Source organism: Oncorhynchus tshawytscha, linkage group LG33 (genome assembly GCF_018296145.1).
Source record: "Oncorhynchus tshawytscha isolate Ot180627B linkage group LG33, Otsh_v2.0, whole genome shotgun sequence".
Classification (NCBI taxonomy): Eukaryota; Metazoa; Chordata; class Actinopteri; order Salmoniformes; family Salmonidae; genus Oncorhynchus; species Oncorhynchus tshawytscha.
Genome location: NC_056461.1, coordinates 43101173 through 43126909, shown reverse-complemented (window position 1 = coordinate 43126909; position 25737 = coordinate 43101173). Strand labels below are relative to the sequence as shown.

Genomic DNA, 25737 nt, shown 5'->3' with positions numbered 1-25737 from the left:
TGTAGTATTTACTGTAGTATTTACTGTAGTATTCACTGTAGTATTTACTGTAGTATTTACTGTAGTATTCACTGTAGTACTTACTGTAGTATTTACTGTAGTATTTACTGTAGTATTCACTGTAGTGTTTTTGTGGTCTAAAGTCAGGAAAAACACTACAGTGAAAACTGTAGTATTTACTGTAGTATTTACTGTAGTATTCACTGTAGTATTCACTGTAGTATTTACTGTAGTATTCACTGTAGTATTTACTGTAGTATTTACTGTAGTATTCACTGTAGTATTTACTGTAGTATTTACTGTAGTATTTACTGTAGTACTTACAGTTAACTATAGAATACATATTGTAGTAAAATAACTGTTGTCTTTGGAAAGTATTCAGAGCTCTTGACTTTTTCCACATTTTGTTACGTTACAGCCTCATTCTAAAATTGATCAAATAAAAACATTTCCTGAGCAATCTACACACAACACCCCATAACGAGCGAAAACACATTTTTAGAAACGTTTGCATCATTTAAAATGTGTGCAATAATTAATTGAATTATAAAAACAGAAATGTTAAAATAATTAAAAAATAAACATAAATACCTTATTTACATAAGTATTCAGAGCCTTTGCTATGAGACTTGAAATTGAGCTCAGGTGCATCCTGTTTCCATTGATCATCCTTGAGATGTTTCTACAACTTGTATAGTACATACTGTAGCAGACAGCGTGAGTTTTGAGAAAAGTAAAATTATTCATAACTAATTCTATTGTTACTGACTTTTATTACAAAGAAAAACGATGAGTCAGTTTAAACAACAGTGAAATGCAAAGAGCTGTCAAATCAGAACTTGATGATATTGAGAAAAGCTTTCATGAAAGACTTCACACTGGTTACGAAAATATCCTCAAATGCTGTTTGAAGCGAATAATTAATTATAAACAGAAATGTAAAAATAACTTAAAAATAAACAGAAATACTTTATTTACAGAAGTATTCAGACCCTTTGCAATGAGACTCTAAATTGAGCTCAGGTGCATCCTGTTTCCATTGATAATCCTTGAGATGTTTCTACAACTTGATTGGAGTCCACCTGTAGTAAATTAAATTAATTGGACATTATTTGGAAAGGCAGACACCTCTCTATATAAGGTCCCACAGTTGCCAGTGCATGTCAGAGCAAAAACCAAGCCATGAGGTCGAAGGAATTGACCATAGAGCTCCGAGACAGGATTGTGTCGAGGCACAGATCTGGGGAAGGGTACCAAAAATGTCTACAGCATTGAAGATCCCCAAGAACACAGTGGCCTCCATCATTCTTAAATAGAGGAAGTTTGGAACAACCAAGACTCTTCCTAGAGCTGGCCGCCCAGCAAAACTGAGCAATCGGGGGAGAAGGGCCTTGGTCAGGGAGGTCATCAAGAATCAAATGGTCACTGATAGAGCTCCAGAGTTCCTCTGTGGAGATGGGAGAACCATCCAAAAAGGACAACAATCTCTGCAGCACTCCACCAATCAGGCCTTTATAGTAGGGTGGCCAGACGGAAGCCACTCCTCAGTAAAAGGCACTGGGAGACTAGTCAGGATTGAGGGAAAGAGGACCGGAGCAAAGTACAGAGAGATCCATGATGAAAACCTGCTCCAGAGCACTGGAAGGCGAAGATTCACCTTCCAACAAGACAACGACACTAAGCACACAGCCAAGACAATGCAGGAGTGGCTCTGAATGTTCTTGAGTGGCCCAGCTTAGAGCCCGGACTTGAACCCGATCTAACATCTCTGGAGAGACCTGAAAATAGCTGTGCAGCAACACAACCCATCTAACCTGACAGAGCTTGAGAGGTTCTGCAGAGAAGAATGGGAGAAACTCCCCAAATACAGGTATGTCAAGCTTGTAGAGTCATACCCAAGAAGACTTGCGGCTGTAATCACTGCCAAAGGTGCTTCAACAAAGTACTGATTAAAGGGTCTGAATATTTATGTAAATATATATTTTTTGTATAAATTAGCAAACATTTCGAAAACCTGTTTTTGCTTTGTGATTATGGATATTATGTGTTGACTGATGAGAAAAACACAATTGAATACATTTTAGAATAAGGCTGTACCATAATAAAATTTGGAAAAAGTCAAGGGGTCTGAATACTTTCCGGAGGCACTGTGTATTACGGAATGAAAATATAAGCGTTACATGCAACAACTTCAAAGATTTTACTGAGCTACAGTCCATTAAAATAAATTCATTAGGCCCTAATCTATGGATTGTTCATGATTGTGCAGGGATGCAGCCTGGCTCCAACTTGACCAACGTCATGACAAAATATCTCAAAAGTTACCTGTAAACTTTGCCAAAACATTTCAAACTACTTTTGTAATACAACTGTAGTTATTTTTAAACGTAAATAATCAATAAAATTGAAGACGGGATGATCTGTGTTCAATACAGGAAGACAACAAACTCAAGCATGCTTTCTGATCTTGCGCCTCTATCTAACAGTACACATGATGTGACACTTGTTCAAGATGGCCGTACTTCTTCATTACACAAAGGAATAACCTCAACCAGTTTCTAAAGACTGGTGACATCCAGTGGAAGCGGTAGGAACTGCAAACAAGTCCCTTAGAAATCTGATTTCTCAATGAAAACCCATTGAATAGACAGTGACCTCAAAAAACAAATCTGAATGGTTTGTCCTCGGGGTTTTGCCTGCTACATAAGTTATGTTATACTCACAGACGTGATTCAAACAGTTTTAGAAACTTCAGAGTGTTTTCTATCCAAAAATATTTATTTATCTGTTATTTTACCAGGTAAGTTGACTGAGAAGACATTCTCATTTGCAGCAACAATCTGGGGAATAGTTACAGGGGAGAGGAGGGGGATGAATGAGACAATTGTAAACTGGGGATTATTAGGTGACCATGATGGTTTGAGGGCCAGATTGGGAATTTTGCCAGGACACCGGGTTTAACACCCCTACTTTTACGATAAGTGCCATGGGATCTTTAATGACCTCAGAGAATCAGGACACCTGTTTAACGTCCCATCCGAAAGACCGCACCCTACACAGGGCAGTGTCCCCAATCACTGCCCTGGGGTATTGGGATATTTTTTTAGACCAGAGGAAAGAGTGCCACCTGTTTGGCCCTGTCTGGAGGTGTCCTCGGATGGGGCCACAGTGTCTCCTGACCCCTCCTGTCTCAGCCTCCAGTATTTATGCTGCAGTAGTTAATGTGTCGGGGGGCTAGGGTCAGTTTGTTATATCTGGAGTACCTCTCCTGTCCTATTCGGTGTCCTGTGTGAATCTAAGTGTGCGTTCTCTAATTCTCTCTTTCTCTCTCGGAGGACCTGAGCCCTAGGACCATGCCCCAGGACTACCTGACATGATGACTCCTTGCTGTCCCCAGTCCACCTGGCCGTGCTGCTGCTCCAGTTTCAACTGTTCTGCCTTATTATTATTCGACCATGCTGGTCATTTATGAACATTTGAACATCTTGGCCATGTTCTGTTATAATCTCCACCCGGCACAGCCAGAAGAGGACTGGCCACCCCACATAGCCTGGTTCCTCTCTAGGTTTCTTCCTAGGTTTTGGCCTTTCTAGGGAGTTTTTCCTAGCCACCGTGCTTCTACACCTGCATTGCTTGCTGTTTGGGGTTTTAGGCTGGGTTTCTGTACAGCACTTTGAGATATCAGCTGATGTACGAGGGGCTATATAAATAAATTTGATTTGATTTGATACTGGCCCTTTAACACCATTTCCAGCAGCATCTGGTCTCCCATCCAGGAAATGACCAGGACCAACCCTGCTTAGCTTCAGAAGTAAGCCAGCAGTGGTATGCAGGGTGGTATGCTGCTGACCAGGACCGACCCTGCTTAGCTTCAGAAGTAAGCCAGCAGTGGTATGCAGGGTGGTATGCTGCTGACCAGGACTGACCCTGCTTAGCTTCAGAAACAAGCCAGCGGTGGTATGCAGGGTGGTATGCTGCTGACCAGGACCGACCCTGCTTAGCTTCAGAAGTAAGCCAGCAGTGGTATGCAGGGTGGTATGCTGCTGACCAGGACCGACCCTGCTTAGCTTCAGAAGTAAGCCAGCAGTGTTATGCAGGGTGGCATGCTGCTAACAATATGTATATCTTATATTCTGGGGATGAGTAGCAGGAAGTTTAAATTGGGCACGCTATTTATCGAAAAGTGAAAATGCTGCCCCCTACCCCGAATAAGTTACATGTTCACTCCCTGTACATGCTTCACATCTCCAGCATCTGTCCTTACATTATTATATAAAGAAATACTCTTCAGCCCCCCCCCCCCAGTCGATCCAGCAAGTGAAGAAGCCTGGATGCTGAGATCCTGGGCTGGCGTGGTCTGCGGTTGTGAGGCCGGTTGGACATACTGCCAAATTTTCTAAAACTACATTGGAGGCAGCTTATGCTAGAGAAATTAACAATCAATTATCTGGCAACAGCTCAGGTCGACATTCCTGCAGTCAGCATGCCAATTGCACGCTCCCTCAATGCTTGAGACATCTGTGGCATTGTATTGTGTGACAAAACTGCACATTTTAAAGTGTCCTTTTATTGTCCATAACACAAGGTGCACCTGTGTAATGATCGTGCTGTTTAATCGACTATCTGATTTGTCAATGCTGTCAGGTGGATGGATTATCTTGGCAAATGAGAAATGCTCACTAACAGGAATGTAAACAAACTTGTGCACAACATTTGAGAGAAATAATATTTTTATGCGTATGGAAAACTTCATGGAACTTTAATTTTAACTCATCAAAAATGGGACCAACACCTTACACGTTGAGTTTATATTTTTGTTCAGTGTGCTTTAGTAATGTGTTATTGTAGCATTCTGAAGTATTTACCAGTGTTTTTACAGTGTACTATCCTGTAGTGTTTATATAGACTGTACTATCCTGTAGTGTTTATATAGACTGTACTATCCTGTAGTGTTTATATAGACTGTACTATCCTGTAGTGTTTATATAGTCTGTACTCTCCTGTAGTGTTTTACAATAGTGTTTATATAGACTGTACTATCCTGTAGTGTTTATATAGACTGTACTATCCTGTAGTGTTTATATAGACTGTACTATCCTGTAGTCTTTATATAGACTGTACTATCCTGTAGTCTTTATATAGACTGTACTATCCTGTAGTGTTTATATAGACTGTACTAACTGTATTGAGATGAGGCCAAAATGGAAGCTACAAGGTACAGAAACACGGCAGAACTAGAAGTATTGAGATGGAGCCCTAACAAAAGGCACAGAAACATGGCAGAACTAGAATTATTGAGATGGGGCCCTAACACAACACACAGAAACATGGCAGAACTAGAAGTATTGAGATGGGGCCCTAACACAAGGCACAAATACTTGCAGAACTAGAAGTATTGAGATGGGGCCCTAACACAAGGCACAGAAACATGGCAGAACTAGAAGTATTGAGATGGGGCCCTAACACAAGGCACAGAAACATGGCAGAACTGCGGTCATCCCCCTCTTCAAAGGGGGGGACACTCTTGACCCAAACTGCTACAGACCTATATCTATCCTACCATGCCTTTCTAACGTCTTCGAAAGCCAAGTCAACAAACAGATTACCGACCATTTTGAATCTCACCATACCTTCTCTGCTATGCAATCTGCTTTCAGAGCTGGTCATGGGTGCACCTCAGCTACGCTCAAGGTCCTAAACGATATCTTAACCGCCATCGATAAAAAACATTACTGTGCAGCCGTATTCATTGATCTGGCCAAGGCTTTCGACTCTGTCAATCACCACATCCTCATCGGCAGACTCGACAGCCTTGGTTTCTCAAATGATTGCCTCGCCTGGTTCACCAACTACTTCTCTGATAGAGTTCAGTGTGTCAAATCGGAGGGTCTGCTGTCCGGACCTCTGGCAGTCTCTATGGGGGTGCCACAGGGTTAAATTCTTGGACCGACTCTCTTCTCTGTATACATCAATGAGGTTGCTCTTGCTGCTCCAACATCACTACTCTGGACGGCTCTGACTTAGAATACGTGGACAACTACAAATACTTAGGTGTCTGGTTAGACTGTAAACTCTCCTTCCAGACCCATATCAAACATCTCCAATCCAAAGTTAAATCTAGAATTTGCTTCCTATTTCGCAACAAAGCATCCTTCACTCATGCTGCCAAACATACCCTTGTAAAACTGACCATCCTACCAATCCTCGACTTTGGCGATGTCATTTACAAAATAGCCTCCAATACCCTACTCAACAAATTGGATGCAGTCTATCACAGTGCAATCCGTTTTGTCACCAAAGCCCCATATACTACCCACCATTGCGACCTGTATGCTCTCGTTGGCTGGCCCTCGCTTCATACTCGTCGCCAAACCCACTGGCTCCATGTCATCTACAAGACCCTGCTAGGTAAAGTCCCCCCTTATCTCAGCTCGCTGGTCACCATAGCATCTCCCACCTGTAGCACACGCTCCAGCAGGTATATCTCTCTAGTCACCCCCAAAACCAATTCTTTCTTTGGCCGCCTCTCCTTCCAGTTCTCTGCTGCCAATGACTGGAACGAACTACAAAAATCTCTGAAACTGGAAACACTTATCTCCCTCACTAGCTTTAAGCACCAACTGCAGAGCAGCTCACAGATTACTGCACCTGTACATAGCCCACCTATAATTTAGCCCAAACAACTACCTCTTTCCCTACTGTATTTAATTTATTTATTTATTTTGCTCCTTTGCACCCCATTATTTTTATTTCTACTTTGCACATTCTTCCATTGCAAATCTACCATTCCAGTGTTTTACTTGCTATATTGTATTTACTTTGCCACCATGGCCTTTTTTTGCCTTTACCTCCCTTCTCACCTCATTTGCTCACATCGTATATAGACTTGTTTCTACTGTATTAATGACTGTATGTTTGTTTTACCTAACACAAGGCACAGAAACATGGCAGAACTAGAAGTATTGAGATGGGGCCCTAACACAAGGCACAGAAACACGGCAGAACTAGAAGTATTGAGATGGGGCCCTAACACAAGGCACAGAAACACGGCAGAACTAGAAGTATTGAGATGGGGCCTTAACACAAGGCACAGATACTTGGCAGAACTAGAAGTATTGAGATGGGGCCCTAACACAAGGCACAGATACTTGGCAGAACCAGAAGTATTGAGATGGGGCCCTAATGGAAGCTACAATGCACAGAGACCTGGTAGAACCTGAAGTATTGGTATTGAGACGAGGCCCTAGCACAAGGCACATAGACCTGGTATAAAATGAGACAATATGTAAAAGAAGACAAGGAGAAGAAGAAACTCTGACGTTTTGAGACACAGCCTCAATGTAAGGCATGTAGCTATGGCAGATCTAAAAGGAGACGAGGAGACCTAGTTAGCAAAACCCTGAGAATGCATGATATGGCAGATCTAAAAGGAGACAAGGCGAAGTTTCACTAGAGACCCTGCCGTAACGCATGATTTGGCAGATCTAAAAGGAGATGAGGAGAGGGGGTTATTTATACTATTGAGACCCTGCCGTAATGCATGATATGGCAGATCTAAAAGGAGACGAGGCGAGGGGGTTAGTTTCACTATTGAGACCCTGCCGTAACGCATGATATGGCAGATCTAAAAGGAGATGAGGAGAGGGGGTTAGTTTATACTATTGAGACCCTGCCGTAATGCATGATATGGCAGATCTAAAAGGAGATGAGGAGAGGGGGTTAGTTTATACTATTGAGACCCTGCCGTAATGCATGATATGGCAGATCTAAAAGGAGACGAGGAGAGGGGGTTAGTTTCACTATTGAGACCCTGCCGTAACGCATGATATAGCAGATCTAAAAGTATACTAATGTAAGGCAGAAGGCAGAAAGACCTGGCAGAACTAGAAGTATTGAGATGAGCCCCTAATGGAAGCTACAAGGCACAGAGACCTGGCAGAACTAGAAGTCAACATTCTGAACCGTAGGGCACTCAGGTCATGAAATATTTAGCAAGGTGCATCGTGGGACCAGACCAGGGTAGTAGAAGGGGTAAATAAAGACAAGAGTGTCTCTTTCGCCTCGCTGCATCCTCTGATGGAAATGTTTGCTGAGTCTCTCTCTCCTCCCATATCTATTTCTCTTCTTCCCTCTCTCTCTTTATCTCTCTCTTCCTCTCTCTCCTTGCATATTTCCTTTTGTCTTTCCATTTCTTTCTCCGTGCCCTCCCTTTCTTTCCCTCTCTCCCCTCCTCCCCTCTTTTTTTTCACCCTCTCTCTCCCCCTCGCTCTCTCTCTCTCTGTATATCCCTCCCTCTCCCCCTTCTCCCCTATCTCCCTTTCCCAGACACAGTGACACTCTGGTTGCTGTCAGAAGAATTTTCTGTCTTCCAGAAAGAGAAGCCTCTGCTTCCATCTGTCTGCCTGCCTCTGTTTCTAGTCTTGGCTTCCCTCCACAGCGATTTTGACTAGATGGCATTCAGCTACGGACAGAATTGACTTTTGTAAGCATGTTAGGAGAAACTTTGCAGCAGGTTAGGATAATTAACGTAGCATGATAGGAAAAATAGGGTTAAGGTTAACAAAAATGCAAAAAAAAAATCTTCCTGACGCGACTTGAACATGTATACCATCTAGCACAACACTCCACACCTCGGTGCCTCTCTCCTCGCCTCCTAGTATGACTGGGTTTGAATCCTAGACTTGTCTCTACAATGTGTTTACAACACACTCCGCATGTCACATAAAGACACAGATCACTACACTTCTAAAGAGTTTTACAGAGTATTATCTTACACATATCACTACACTTCTAAAGTGTTTTACAGAGTATTATCTTACACAGATCACTACACTTCTAAAGTGTTTTACAGAGTATTATCTTACACAGATCACTACACTTCCAAAGAGTTTTACAGAGTATTATCTTACACAGATCACTACACTTCTAAAGTGTTTTACAGAGTATTATCTTACACAGATCACTACACTTCCAAAGAGTTTTACAGAGAATTATCTTACACAGATCACTACACTTCTAAAGAGTTTTACAGAGAATTATCTTACACAGATCACTACACTTCTAAAGAGTTTTACAGAGTATTATCTTACACAGATCACTACACTTCTAAAGAGTTTTACAGAGTATTATCTTACATAGATCACTACACTTCTAAAGAGTTTTACAGAGAATTATCTTACACAGATCACTACACTTCTAAAGAGTTTTACAGAGTATTATCTTACACAGATCACTACACTTCTAAAGTGTTTTACAGAGAATTATCTTACATTATTTGATTGATTGCCGTCTCTCATACACACACAATCATGCACACACACCTACACTTACTCTGACCTCTTACCCATGATCCTTTACTTTGCTCGTCTCATTGAACAAGCCACTGTACCGAACTGCCATTTGGGAAGCAGCCCAGAATGAAACATCTCCCCAAACTGGTGTACCTTGAGGAACTCTCAGGTGTGCCTTTAGGAACTCTCAGGTGTGCCTTTAGGAACTCTCAGGTGTGCCTTTAGGAACTCTCAGGTGTGCCTTTAGGAACTCTCAGGTATGCCTTTAGGAACTCTCAGGTGTGCCTTTTGGAACTCTCAGGTGTGCCTTTTGGAACTCTCAGGGGTGCCTTTTGGAACTCTCAGGGGTGCCTTTTGGAATTCAGGCGTGCTTTTGGAACCCTCAGGAGTGCCTTTTGGAACTCTCAGGGGCCTTTGGAACTCTCAGGGGTGCCTTTGGAACTCTCAGGGGTGCCTTTTGGAACTCTCAGGGGTGCCTTTTGGAACTCTCAGGTGTGCCTTTTGGAACTCTCAGGTGTGCCTTTTGGAACTCTCAGGTATGCGTTTTGGAACTCTCAGGGGTGCCTTTTGGAACTCTCAGGGGTGCCTTTTGGAACTCTCAGGGGTGCCTTTTGGAACTCTCATGGGTGCCTTTTGGATCTCTCAGGTGTGCCTTTTGGAACTCTCAGGGTGCCTTTTGGAACTGTCAGGTGTGCCTTTTGGAACTCTCAGGGGTGCCTTTTGGAACTCTCAGGTGTGCCTTTTGGAACTCTCAGGTGTGCCACAAAACTTCTCCTAGTCTTGATCATTTTTTGGAACACTCACTTTTTAACCTGTACTGTGGAATGTACATGGAGTTTTGACATGGGAGCACTATTGTGGTCAACATGAAAAAAAGATTATAGTATACTATGGTTAAATACTATAGTATTTACTGTAGTGTTTTTGGTAAAGTCTGTAGTTTTAAAATTGCAATTTGTTTTGTAAGAGTTACTGTAGTATTTACTGTTGTGTCATTGTGGAATCAAATCTCATTCAATTCACGGGACCGATGTAAGCATTTGTCACGCATCATGTTCAAAACATTTTTATTCAAATATTTTTTTTGCTTCACAATTATTTTTTAGATACTTTCAGATGATTTGGACATTTGGAGCCTATTTAATCTATTAAAAAAAGTGTCAAAGAAAATAGATTATTTGCAATGCGGATCAAATGAGATGAGGTTCATAACCACTAAAAATATGCATAAGGACATTTTAGGTATGCTGCTGCTGAAGAAGAAAAATGGTCAAGGTCTGCCACAGTTAAAAACAAGGTTGTCAGACACTGGACTACAGTTCCCACCATGCAGACCTGAGGTCAAATAATATTTGTAATATTGAAAATAGCTTGTGAATTTGCTTTAGTCTGCCTGGATTGCCAGATGAGCGGAGACCAGGGGTTCGCAGTTAACATACAACCGCAGCCACTATTTTCCCCTGTTAATCACACTCTGAAGAGCAAGGCTGTAATTAACATCTAAATTGCAGCTAATACCTCCCTCCCCCATAGATTAACATTTCAATTCCCCAGCCAGTACTTGCCAGTTAGATTAATAATTATCCCGATCTAAATAAAATCTTTGTAATGCATTGGGTGGTTAAGTCATTATCTAGTAATTATGAACAGAGGGAATGTGTAAATATATGTGTGAATGCTTAGCTGTGATTGTTCCATTATCGTTTCAGATTCTGACTTTCCAAGACAAAGCCTTACCAATAATACCAGGTGTACATTTTAAATATAGATTTTAATATGCTATATAGATTTGAACAAAGCCTCAAAGTAAATAAGCAACTGTTTTAGAAAATCATGATATAAATTCAATCAATCAATCAATGAATCTATCAATAAATCAATTAATCTATCGGTCAATAAATAAATGAATCTATCAATCATTCAATGAATCAATCAATGAATCAATCAATCAATTAATCTATCTGTCAATCATCAATGAATCTATATATAAAATCTATATATAAATTAATATATCAATCAATCAATGAATATATTTGTCAATCAATCAATTCATCTATATATCAATGAATATATCAATCAAACAATTAATATGTAAATCAATCAATGAATCTATCAATCAAACAATCTATCAATAAATCAATCAATATATCAATCAGTTAATGAATCTATCGATCATTCGATCAATCAATCTATCAATCAATCAATCTATCAATTGATCAATGAATCTATATATCAATGAATCTATCAATCAATCAATGAATGTATCTGTCAATCAATCAATCAATGAATCTATATATCAATCAACATATCAATCAATATATTTGTCAATCAATCAATATATCAATCAATCAATTAATCTATCAATAAATTAATATATCAATCAATCAATTAATCTATCAATTAATCTATCAATTAATCTATCAATCAATCAACATAACTAAGTGATAAGAAATCATATACCCAAAGCAATCAATCGATCAAACAATCAATAATCAATAATACCGATTGGCTGGTGTCTTACCTTGACTGAAGGTGTCGATGGAGTCGTTCCCTTTGCCCAGATTGATGAGGTAACCATGCTTGGGTTCCGTGGTGACGTGGAACACTAAGGAAGCCGGAACGCTGTTCCTGTCTAACGCCCGTAGAACCGTGGAGGTCACGAGGAACCCCAGGTGCCCCGTGGACAGGATCCTCAGTGTCGGGGCGCCCTTATTCACCACCAGCTGAGGGACACTGTTATCTATGGCCACCACCGTGATATTCATTGTCTGTGGGCGCCGTGTCTCGAACACCGTGTCGGAGAACACGTAGAAGTCAGTGTGCGTCCCGTCGGTCATAGTAAATGAGAAGGAATCTTCTGAGGTCTCGGTGCCATCGTGTTTGTAGCTGATGAGGTTCTCGCTGAGGTCTTGCTTGGTGAAGATGGTGACCGGTGAGGTGTGGTTATAGAGGAGTTTTCCGTGCGCTGGTGGTTGGGTGACGGTGAACTTCAACAACAGGTCAGCTGTGTCCTGGTCCTCTGCGGTCAGCTCGAATGGCGTGAGGAGTTTACTCTGCCCCTCGGTGACCACGAGTCTGTGAAACGTTAAAACTGGTTTCTTGTTATCCACTTCCACGATAGCGACTCGGAAAGTACGGAAAACCGGGTTGTAACCGTCGGTTACCTCAAACTCAAAACTGTCCATCTTGACTTCGTCGTCCGAGGTATGGATGTAATAGACTTTACTGCCAGCCAGCTGGAGTTGGGTGAATGACACGATGGGGATCCATGGTGTATCACTACACTCCAGGTGTCCTCTAACTGGAGCTCTGGTGATGGTGAACACCAAACGTTCATCTGGACTGTCGAGATCGCTAGTACTGAGAAGATCTGTGGTCAATGTTACTCTACCGCCTTCCTTCAGAGAGACTCCCTTGCTGACCACGTCTGGGAAGACCATGTCGATGCTCCTGATGGTGATGTAGAAGTAACAATCGATCAGAGGGTTCATGCCGTCGGTGACGTCGAACTTGACCAGGTCACAGATGCCTTCCTGACCATTGTGTGTGTAAACGATCAACCTTTTGTCCACATCCCTCTGTGTGAAATTCATGCCTAACATGATGTTCTCCAGAGAACCAGATGGGGTTTTCCTCTGAAGAACACCCTGAACAGGACCGAAGCGGATCACATACGTCAACGCTCCATCGTCCGAGTCTAGATCGGTGGCTTTGAGGACCTTGTTGTTGATCTCTTTCGCCTCACCTACTTCCACCTCCAGACCAACATTAACCAGCATTCTCGGCGTCTCGTCGTCGAGGCCGATGATCATAACCATGGCGGTTCTCTCTACTGAATATTTCCCGTCTGTTAGAATGACGTCAAAGCTGTCCTCGGTGGTCTCAGAGTCGTCATGTTCGTAGATGAAACTGGAAGCTTCCCTAATCTGCTCTAAGGTGAAGTTTATGACTGGGACTGAGCCTGTGGCTAGCTGATTGAGGATAAAGCCGTGTTTGGGCAGTTTGGAGATGATGAAAGTCAGCTCCTCTGCTGGGATATCAGTGTCTGCTCCGTTCAGGAGATGAGTGTCTATGACTATATTCATCCCCTCCATCACAACTATCTCCCTCAAGTAAATCTCTGGCTTTTCATCATTAGCCGGAATAATCACAATAGGGAAGAAATGCCTTTTTGATAAGTTGATACCATCGGAGCATCTAAATGTGAACCTGTCCTCTACGGGTTCTAACCCCTTGTGGATACTCTGAACATAATATACATGTCCTTCTCTGATGTCTCTGATGTAGAAGGCGCTGACTGCCGTCCCTGACCGTGAACTCTCTGATCCAGGAGCTGGGGAGATGTTCTCCACATAACCAGACGTGGGCTGGACGATGATGGTGCAGAGAATATCATCACTGGTTGTGTCTTTGTCTTCGGCCTTTAAATACTGTGTTCCGATGGCATACTTCTCTCCTTCGACAACAATGAACTGGTCACCCACGGTTACCTCAGGGGCCTGGTTGTCAACGGGGATGATTGTGACACGGACGTGGACACCGTTGACCTTGTTCCCGCCCACTGACCAATCATCTGACATGTCAGTTAGGGTGAGGTTGAAGCTGTCCATGATGGACGTCAGCCCAATCTCTCCACCGGTGTGGGCATACACCACTAAACCGTTGATGATGTCGACTTGGGTGAATTTCATGGCATGTGCCCCGGCAACCAGGATGACACCAAACACTGGCGCATTCTCGATGATGAAGGTCAGCTGGAGGTCGTCGGTGTCCTCGTCCAACCCCTGGAGGACACTCGTAGTGATCTCCATAGCTCCATTCTCTAGGACGTCCATATGTGAACCGACCGTCCCGGCCGGTAAACTGACAGACGGCGTCTCGTCGTCAACGGGCTTCACGACGACTCTGACTTTAACCGTGACAACATGGATCCCATCGCTGACGTCGAGTTGGAACACGTCGCTCACTGTCTCGTCGCCATTTTGGACGTATATGATCTTCCTGTCCGAGATGTCCTCTAGGAAGAAAGCTCCCCCTTTGGGTAGGTCTGAGAAGTCATGCTGGACTTGGCCGTGCAGCGGAGGCTGGCTGAGGGTAAACGATATCTGTTTACTGTCTGTGTCTGGGTCTGATGTGTCCAACTCAGCACTGGATATCACATGCATGCCTTGCTCAAACACAGACAAGCCAGTGTTAGTGATCTGTGGTGGTTTGTTGTCAACTGGCTGCAGGAAAATCCTGAAAGACCCCTCGACGCTATTCCCGGCCGTGTCTTCGACGGAGAACCGGAACTGGAGGACGTGAGCCGTGATGCCCAGCTCCTGGTCTGGAGGACTGTAGGATATCTTGTGGTGGTTGACCTGAGCCTGCGTGAACTCATTGACCTCAGTGTCGGGGCTCTCAGTCAGAACAATGGCCCCGAACACCACCGGGCTGTTCTCGTCTGTGTCTGTTGGCGGCTGGATCACTGTATATTTCAGGTCGTGCTCCTCAGAGTCTAGATCGGTGTAGAGAAGCATGGTCTTACCGAAATGAGTCAGCTGGTACTCCTGAACAGTCACTTGGAGCGTGGTACCGGGAAAAAGCTCAGGGGGAAGGTCGTCGATGGGTAGAACCCTGATGGTGAACGTGCTCTCGCCCGATTCGTTAGGCGGGTCATTGTCGTCATGAACTTTGAACACAAACTGATCTATGACTGTGTCAGTGTTATGTGGTCCGGTGTGTTTATAGAACACCTTCCCATCTGTGATGTCTTTCTGCAGCCACTCTGTCACCTCCTTCTCATACACCTCATCCTCAGCGTTGAACTTCCATGACTCGGGGTCCTCTGGGGCGTCAGACTGCCTCAGCAGCAAGCCCCCGATGGTCGAGAATGGCGGCTCGATCATGAATTTGATCGTGGAATCTTCTGAGTCGATGTCAGCGGCGCTGAGCATCAGAGGAGAGATAGCCATAATCTGGTTCTTGAAGAGCACAAGACCAGTGTTGACGTTGATGATGGGAGGCTCGTCGTCCGTGGGAACAATCGTCAAGGGAAACAGGAACTCCACCTGAGAGAGAGAGAGAGAGAGAGAGAGGTTTATTTCAATAAGGTCTATAGAAATACACAATGCACTGGATCCCCCTCTTATTACTAACAACAGCGACACCACGACATACTTAAAAACGTAGGTGCTGGACTGATAAAGTAAGAATGAAAAGAACACAAATTAGTGTGGTCATTAAGGTGGTAAAGCCTTGTTCAAGCCAGAATGGCCCACAGCCTATCTCCTGTTTCTGTAGCATGAGGAAGCTTAATGTACATGTACATCCCCATGAGAGGATGCTAGTCTATCACAGTGCCAAGCAGAGAAGTATTGGGACGCAAGCCTTCCAAATGGGCTAAATGCCTTTTATGCTCGCTTTGAGGCAAGCAACACTGAAGCATGCATGAGAGCACCAGCTGTTCCGGACAACTGTGTAGTTACGCTTTCCGGAGCAAGACCTTGATTGCAAGCCATTCCCAGTGGGTCAGAAGTTTACATACACTCAATTAGTATTTGGTAGCATTGCCTTTAAATTGTTTAACTTGGGTCAAACGTTTCGGGTAGCCTTCCACAAGCTTCCCAATAAGTTGGGTGAATGTTGGCCCATTCCTCCTGACAGAGCTGGTATAACTGAATCAGGTTTGTTGGCCTCCTTGCTTGAACACGCTTTTTCAGTTCTGCCCACACATTTTCTCTAGGATTGAGGTTAGGGCTTTGTGATGGCCACTCCAATACCTTGACTTTGTTGTCCTTAAAACTTCTTATGGCTTAGATCTCGGGATCGATATGACAACAGCCAGTGAAAGTGCAGGGCGCCAAATTCACAACAACAGCAATCTCATAATTAAAATTCCTCAAACATACAAGTATTTTACACCATTTTAAAGATAAACTTGTTGTTAATCCCACCACAGTGTCCGATTTCAAAAAGGCTTTATGACGAAAGCACACCAAACGATTTTGGTAGGTCAGCACCTAGTCACAGAAAAACACAGCCATTTTTTCAGCCAATGAGAGTAGTCTCAAAAAGCAGAAATAGAGATAAAATGAATCACTAACCTTTGATGATCTTCATCAGATGACACTCATAGGACTTCATGTTACACAATACATGTATGTGTAACATGAAGTTCATATTTATATCCAAAAATCTCAGTTTACATTGGCGCATTACGTTCAGTATTGTTTTGATTCCAAATATCCAGTGATTTTGCAGAGAGCCACATCACTTTACAGAAATACTCATAATAAACATTGATAAAAGATACAACTGTTATGCATGGAACTTTAGATAAACTTCTCCTTAATGCAACCGCTGTGTCAGATTTCAAAAAAACCTTACCGAAAAAGCACACCATGCAATAATCTGAGTACAGCGCTCAGACAACAAAACAAGCCATACAGATATCTGCAAAGTCAGAAATAGCATTATAAATATTCACTTACCTTTGATGATCTTCATCAGAATGCACTCCCAGAAATCCCAGTTCCACAATAAATGTTTGATTTGTTCGATAAAGTCCATAATTTATGTCCAAATACCTCCTTTTTGTTTGTGCGTTTATTACACAATCCAAACTCACGACGCGCGGGCAAGGCCAGGCGAAAGTTCAGAAGAGAAGTCATATTACAGTTCGTAGAAAAATGTCAAACAAAGTATAGAATCAATCTTTAGGATGTTTTTATCATAAATCTTCAATAATGTTCCAACCAGAGAATTCCTTTGTCTGTAGAAATGCAATGGAACATAGCTAACTCTCAAGTGAACGCGTATGATCAGCTCATGCCACTCTGGCAGACCTCTGACTCATTCAGCTCCCATTCCCCCCTCCTCACAGTAGAAGCATCAAACAAGGTTCTAAAGACTGTTGACATCTATTGGAAGCCTTAAGAAGTGCAATATGACCCCATAGACACTGTATATTCGATAGGCAATGACTTGAAAAACTACAAACCTCAGATTTCCCACTTCCTGTTTGGATTTTTCCTCAGGTTTTTATCTGCCATATGAGTTCTGTTATACTCACAGACATCATTCAAACCGTTTCAGAAACTTCAAAGTGTTTTCTATCCAATACTAATAATATGCATATCTTAGCTTCTGGGCCTGAGTAGCAGGCAGTTTACTCTGGGCGCCTTATTCATCCAAGCTACTCAATACTGCCCCCCAGCCATAAGAGGTTTAGCCATTTTGCCACAACTTTGGAAGCTTGGGGTCATTGTGCATTTGGAAGACGCATAATCTGTCTGTAAACTACTGTTGGAAATATGTTTTTGTGTCATGCACAATGTAGATGTCCTAACCGACTTGCCAAAACTATAGTTTGTTAACAAGAAATTTGTGGAGTGGTTGAAAAATGAGTTTTAATGACTCCAACCTAACTGTATGTAAACTTCCGACTTCAACTGTATCCTCGCTATTGATATTTTATTGTTACTTTTTAAAAATAAATTATTTATTATTTTTTCAATTTTATTGTTACTTTTTTTAAATAAATGATTTATTATATTTTCAATTTTTCCAATTTAGTAAATATTTTCTTAACTCTATTTTCATAAAACTGCATTGTTGGTTAATTAAGGACTTTTAAGTAAGCATTGTTGTATTCGGCGGATGTGACATATAACATTTGATTTGATTTGATTTTTCAACTTTTCATTAGCACAGGGATCCACCCCCAAACCTTCCAATCTGAAGGAGGACCACAAGGCCACTGAGTTGTTCATGAAAGACAGTAATTGGGAGCTTACACAGGCTTTTCTGTTCTTGTCATTTTCTCATTAAGCTAACATTACATGGTATCAATAGCAATGAATCCTGAATTATTTGATACAATTAAACATTTTCATAAATAAGATATATACCTGGTTCTTGCCATCTGTCATTCTGAAGACGATGTTGTCACTGTACGTGTCGCTGCCATCATGTTGATAGATGACCACACCCGTATTCAGGTCGGCAGCCGTGAAGAACTTCCTGCGCAACCCCAGGACTGTGAGGTCGCCGTGGCGGAGCCCGTCAACGACGGTTACCGTAACGCTGTCCAGGTCGTCCTCGTCACTAATCTCCAGGTTGTGGGTAGAGAAAAGGGGGCGGGACTGACCTTCATAAAGCAGCTGACCCGTGTTCAGCGTCACGACCGGCGCCAGAGAGTTAATCGGCTTCACCACAATCATGAACGCAAAGGGGTGTGAGACAGCCACGTCCGGATCCACCACCTCAAACTCTATCTGAAAGATCCTCTCCATGTCTGAGTCCAGGGAGGGGGGCTTGTAGGCTATTTTCAGGTCCCGTAGGTCACTCTGGTAAAACGAGGTGATGGGTAGGTTCCTGTCATCCGTGCTAACTATATAACCATCCTCATAAGAGAGGGGGGAGGTGATGTTGAAGATAAGTTCATCAGGGTTCGACTCAAGGTCCTCCGCAGCCAGCATGTCAGTGGTCAGAGCTGTCATCACAAACTGACTCACCTCCATCATCAGCATTGCCATGAAGCTGGGTTTAGGAGGAGTGTTCGCCTCTCCCTCCTTGATATGGATCATCAGTTGGAAATACTCCTCTTTTACTTTGTTTCCCTCTTTATCACATAGTTCAACAACCATGGGCACATAGTCTCTGTTGGGGGATTTGTGAACAAACGTGTGCTTGTAACGGATGTCAGATTGAATGAATTCGTCACAGTCCATTATTTTAGTGAGTCCATCATCTACAAGTCTTCCATACTTGGGGAGAGCGCTACCTCTCGCTAAAGAATTCACCTTGCATTTTTGAGAGTTTCTGTCATAAGTGAATTCCAAAATCGTTTTATCAATGGCATTACTAACGCCGTTCAATTTAGCAACGGTCAGCGGCATGTTTTTGGTGAGAACCTCCAGTTGCGTAAAAACCACTTCTACCTCCGTCATGAATGGGATGATAACGGTTTCGGTTTGAGTATCATACCTGAGCTGTAGCCTCACTCTGTCCTTAGCCAGACTCCTCGAGCCGAAGTGGGAGTAGGTGACGTCGTTGGGACCGAAATCACACGGAAACTTTTTGGGAGACAGTTGCCCGGGTCTCTGGGAAAGCGGCTGGTTATCCAGAACGGTGATACTGCACCGGTCCCCCGGTTGCGTTTGAATCACCAAATCATTGACAGGATCAATGAAAACGGATCTCCCGAAAGGCACGCGTATTCCGTTATTTGCCACCAGTATCGCATCCTCAGACAGTTCTGACCTCAACGGGAAAGATAATCCGTAGCTATCTGTGAGCTGTGCCACGCCGCTATCCGACAGCGACGCGGCAATGAGGATCAATCTATAAAATAGTAGCATAATGGGAGTCAGTGGATATAATCCAACACAAACGCTTTTAAACGGTATGTTTTGGAGAAGTGTCCAGTCCGTTGTTGTTATCCTATCCTACAGTTCAAATCCGTTACAGAAGAGGGGGAGACAGAAAAATGAATGAGAGACTGAGTGAAATTCCATACATGCGTCAATGTGACAGAGCGGCATTCCCAATGAGACATTTGCGCGCACAGTTTTAACTTCAGGCACTTGGGGACCGGTGTGAGAGAGCTCCCGCCCACATCCACAGGCTATTGGATGATTGTGAGGAAGGAAAGCGCGAGGGAGACTGTGAATATGGTTATTGCTATGCGGGATCCTTGGGACGTCCATGCCCTAAAACCTTAAAATCTTAACCCCTATTTTTACCCTAAACTTAACAGTAATCATAACCCTTACCTAACCCTCAACCTAACCTTAACCCTTACCTTATTAACCATTTTTAATTTCTACTTCAAAGGGGTAAGGACTTCCCAAGAGGCCTGGATAGAAAAGACCCTGTGAATAGACAGAGATGACACCCAGAAGAGAGGAGGACACTAGAAAAATACTGTGAATTAAGGAAATAAGTGGTATGCAAATAGGCCTACATGGGTTTTCAAAAATGTCCCATTTCAATAGCCTATGACATTTCAATGTTCTAACATGGTTGGGGTTGTTGATGACTGTCGGCCTACATAGGCTACAGATTGTTATAAATAAACCGAAACCAAGCGTTCAGCAATAGGCTTGGAAGGGCACTCAAGATGCTCGGCACTGACACAGATGACTGATGATTGGATGAAAGATATTGATAATAAGAACCTTTCTGGGAGATGTTTGTTCATTGCAGCTTTTGATAACATTGATCGAAAATCTATTTACTGAAAAAAAAACGTTACGTGTTATGGATTTACATCCTCTGCCTTATCATAGATTGAGAGTTACCTAGCTAATAGAACACAGAGGGTTTTCTTTAATGAAAGCCTCTCTAATGCAAGTTCAGTTGAGTGTGATGTACCGCAGGGCAGCCGGCTAGGGCCATTACTGTTTTCTATTTTTACTAATGACCTTCCACTGACCTTGAATAAAGCCTGCGTGTCTATGTACGCTGATGACTCAACCGTATACAGGTCGGCTGCAACAGTAAAATAAATAACTGACACCCTTAACTTCTTATGGTATAGGGGACGCTTGCGTATCACTTGGGGGAAAAAAACAGGGAAAATTCGCGGCAAATTCAAATAATGATATAAAATCAAACATTCATTAAATCACACATGTAAGATACTCAATTAAAGCTACACTCATTGTGAATCCAGCCAACAACTTTTAAAAGGCTTTTCGGCGAAAGCGTTAAGAAGCTAATATCTGAGGATAGCACAATGTCAATAAAGAGGGTAGCATATTTCAACCCTGCAGGCGCTACACAAAACGCTGAAATAAAATATAAAACATGCATCACCTTTGACGAGCTTCTTTTGGTGGCATTCCAATATGTCCCATAAACATCACAATTGGTCCTTTTTTTCGATTAATTCCGTCCATGTATACCCAAAATGGCCATTTATAAAGCCTGTTTGATCCGGACAAAAACAGCTTCCCAAAACACAACATCACTACAAAACATTTCAAAAATTGCCTATAAACTTTGCCAAAATATTTCAAACTACTTTGTAATACAACTTTAGGTATTTTTAAATGTTAATAATCAATCCAATTGTAGACGGGGCAATCTGTATTCAATACAGCAAGTAAACAAACCATGCTCCTTTTTCCCTCTTGCGCAACTCTCAACAGTGTAACCTTGTTCCAGGATGTGCTTCTTCTTCGTTGCACAAATGATTAACTTCAACCAAATTCCAAAGACTGGTGACATCCAGTGGAAGTCGTAGGAACTGTAAAATGGTTCCTATCAAATATCCCTTGGCAAAGACAACTGAGGGAACGGTCAGAGGCAAAAAAGGAAAAGAATTCTGAACAGTTAGTCCTCTGGGTTTTGGCTGCTACATAAGTTCTGTTATAGTCACATACATAATTGAAACAGTTTTAGAAACTTCAGAGTGTTTTCTATCCACACCTACTAATCATATGCATATCATATATTCCTGGCATGAGTAGCAGGAAGTTGAAATTGGGCATGCTATTTATCCAAAAGTGAAAATGCTGCCCCCTATACCTTAACAGGTTTTAACATATAGCTTCGGTCAGCTTTAGAATCGGTAACTCGCAATAGGCAGGTTCAAAATATCTCAAGATATTAGACACTCACTAAACCCTTAACCTCATCTAAATCATATCAAATCAAATGTTATTGGTCACATACACATGGTTAGCAGATGATAATGCGAGTGTAGTGAAATGCTTGTGCTTCTAGTTCCGACCGTGCAGTAATAATCTAACAATTTCACAACAACGATCTTATACACACAAGTGTGAAGGAATGAATAAGATAATGTAGATATAAATACATGGATGAGCAATGGCTGAACGGCACAGGCAAGATGCAGTAGACGGTATAGAGTACCGTATATACATTTGAGATGAGTAATGTAGGGTATGTAAACATTAGATAAAGTGCCATTGTTTAAAGTGACTAGTGATACATGTGTTAAAGTAATTAAAGTATGTATGCAACAGCCTCTCTGAGATAGTGATGGCTGTTTAACAGTCTGATGGCCTTGAGATAGAAGCTGTTTTTCAGCCTCTCTAAGTTAGTGATGGCTGTTTAACAGTCTGATGGCCTTGAGATAGAAGCTGTTTTTCAGCCTCTCTAAGTTAGTGATGGCTGTTTAACAGTCTGATGGCCTTGAGATAGAAGCTGTTTTTCAGCCTCTCTGTGTTAGTGATGGCTGTTTAACAGTCTGATGGCCTTGAGATAGAAGCTGTTTTTCAGTCTCTGTGTTAGTGATGGCTATTTAGCAGTCTGATGGCCTTGAGATAGAAGCTGTTTTTCAGTCTCTCTGTGTTAGTGATGGCTGTTTAACAGTCTGATGGCCTTGAGATAGAAGCTGTTTTTCAGTCTCTCTGAGTTAGTGATGGCTGTTTAACAGTCTGATGGCCTTGAGATAGAAGCTGTTTTTCAGCCTCTCTGAGTTAGTGATGGCTGTTTAACAGTCTGATGGCCTTGAGATAGAAGCTGTTTTTCAGTCTCTCTGAGTTAGTGATGGCTGTTTAACAGTCTGATGGCCTTGAGATAGAAGCTGTTTTTCAGTCTCTCTGAGTTAGTGATGGCTGTTTAACAGTCTGATGGCCTTGAGATAGAAGCTGTTTTTCAGTCTCTTGGTCCCAGCTTTGATGCACCTGTACTGACCTCGCCTTCTGGATGATAGCGGGGTGAACAGGCAGTGGCTCGGGTGGTTGTTGTCCTTGATGATGTTTATGGCCTTCCTGTGACATCGGGTGGTGTAGGTATCCTGGAGGGCAGGTAGTTTGCCCCCGGTGATGCATTGTGCAGACCTCACTACCCTCTGGAGAGCCTTACGGTTGTGGGCGGAGCAGTTGCCGTACCAGGCGGTGATACAGCCCGACAGGATGCTCTCGATTGTGCATCTGTGAAAGTTTGTGAGCGTTTTTGGTGACAAGCCAAATTTCTTCAGCCTCCAGATGTTGAAGAGGCGCTATTGCGCCTTCTTCAACATGCTGTCTGTGTGGGTGGACCATTCCAGTTTGCCCGTGATGTGTACACAGAGGAACTTAAAACTTTCCACCTCCTCCATTACTGTCCCATCGATGTGGATAGGGGGGTGCTCCCTCTGCTGTTTCCTAAAGTGTACGATCATCTCCTTTGTTTTGTTGACCTTGAGTGTGAGGTTTTTTCCTGACACCACATTCCGAGGGCCCTGACCTCCTTCCTGTGGGCCGTCTCATCGTTGTTGGTAATCAAGCCTACCACTGTAGTGTTGTCTGCAAACTTGATGATTGAGTTGGAGGCGTGCATGGCCACGCAGTCATGGGTGAACAGGGAGTACAGGAGAGGACTGAGAACGTGCCCTTGTGAGGCCCCAGTGTTGAGGATCAGCGGGTGGAGATGTTGTTTCCTACCCTCACCACCTAGGGGTGGCCGTCAGAAAGTCAAGGACCGAGTTGCACAGGGCGGTGTCCAGACAACGGGTCTCGAGCTTAATGACGAGTTTGAAGTTTACTATGGTGTTAGATCTATTATTGAATAAGGTGGCGATTGAGCAAGTCGAGGAGTCTTAACTTATTGGTGTAACACTAGATAGCAAACCTGTCATGGTCAAGATATTTTTTTATTTGACCTATATTTAATTAACCAGGTAGCCAAGTTGAGAACACGTTCTCATTTACAACTGCGACCTGGCAAAGAAAAAGCAAAGCAGTGCGACACAAACAACAACACAGAGTTACACGTGGAATCACAAACATACAGTCAATAATACAATAGAAAAAGTCTATATACAGTGTGTGCAAATGAGGTAGGATAAGGGAGTTAAGGCAATAAACAGGCCATAGTGGCTAAATAATTATAATACAGCAATTAAACCCTGGAATGATAGATGTGCAGAAGATGAATGTGCAAGTAGAGATACTGGAGTGATAGATGTGCAGAAGATGAATGTGCAAGTAGAGATACTGGGGTGATAGATGTGCAGAAGATGAATGTGCAAGTAGAGATACTGGGGTGATAGATGTGCAGAAGATGAATGTGCAAGTAGAGATACTGGAGTGATAGATGTGCAGAAGATGAATGTGCAAGTAGAGATACTGGAGTGATAGATGTGCAGAAGATGAATGTGCAAGTAGAGATACTGGAGTGATAGATGTGCAGAAGATGAATGTGCAAGTAGAGATACTGGGGTGATAGATGTGCAGAAGATGAATGTGCAAGTAGAGATACTGGGGTGATAGATGTGCAGAAGATGAATGTGCAAGTAGAGATACTGGAGTGATAGATGTGCAGAAGATGAATGTGCAAGTAGAGATACTGGAGTGGTAGATGTGCAGAAGATGAATGTGCAAGTAGAGATACTGGAGTGATAGATGTGCAGAAGATGAATGTGCAAGTAGAGATACTGGAGTGATAGATGTGCAGAAGATGAATGTGCAAGTAGAGATACTGGAGTGATAGATGTGCAGAAGATGAATGTGCAAGTAGAGATACTGGGGTGCAAAGGAGCAAAATAAATCAAATAAATAACAGTATGGGGATTGAGTAGTTGGATGGGCTATTTACAGATGGACTATGTACAGGTGCAGTGATCTGTGAGCTGCTCTGAGAGCTGGTGCTTAAAGCTATAAAAAAAAAAATATATATATATATACACATACTCACTGGTTGCTAAAATGGGAAGAGGTCTGTCCATGATAAGGAGCTACTCTAAATGAACCAGGCAGGTCCTACAGGCCATAGTTTAGTCTCAGCTGGACTACTGCCCAGTAGTATGTATATCAATCTCTCCTGGCTCAAAGTGGAGGAGGGATTGACTGCATCACTATTGGTCTTTGTGTTGAGGTGTTGATAGGTGAAAGGTACCCAGCTGTCTGTTCAAGCAGTTGGCACACAGATTGGACACCTCACCAGTACAACACAAGAGACATGCAGCCAGAGGTCTCTTCACAGTCCCAAGGTCCAGAACAGAGGGTACAACACAAGAGACAGACAGCCAGAGGTCTCTTCACAGTCCCAAGGTCCAGAACAGAGGGTACAACACAAGAGACAGACAGCCAGAGGTCTCTTCACAGTCCCAAGGTCCAGAACAGAGGCTGGGAAACGCACAGTGTTAAATAGAGCCATGTCTTAATGGAACTCTCTGCCACCCCAGGTACTGTAACTCACGATAGCAATAAAAACAGATTCAAAAACCAGATTAAAGAACACCTTACAGCACAACGGGGACTGTGAAGAGACACAAACATTTTATATATTTAGTATTGTATTCTGTATTGCTATGTGTTGCATTATGCATTGTATTATGTATTGTATAATATATTGTATAATGTATTGTATAATGTATTGAATGTTGTATTGTATTATATATTGTAATATGTATTGTATTATATATTGTATTCTGTATTGCTATGTATTGTATTATGTATTGTAATATGTATTGTATAATATATTGTATTATGTATTGTATAATATATTG

At 42.5% G+C, this 25737-nt stretch overlaps 1 pseudogene; it reads right to left on the bottom strand.

Annotated features, from left to right (window-relative positions):
- LOC112230722 overlaps positions 1-19633 on the bottom strand; it is a 238180-nt pseudogene extending 218547 nt beyond the window's left edge.
- Between the last annotated feature and the right edge of the window lie 6104 nt (positions 19634-25737).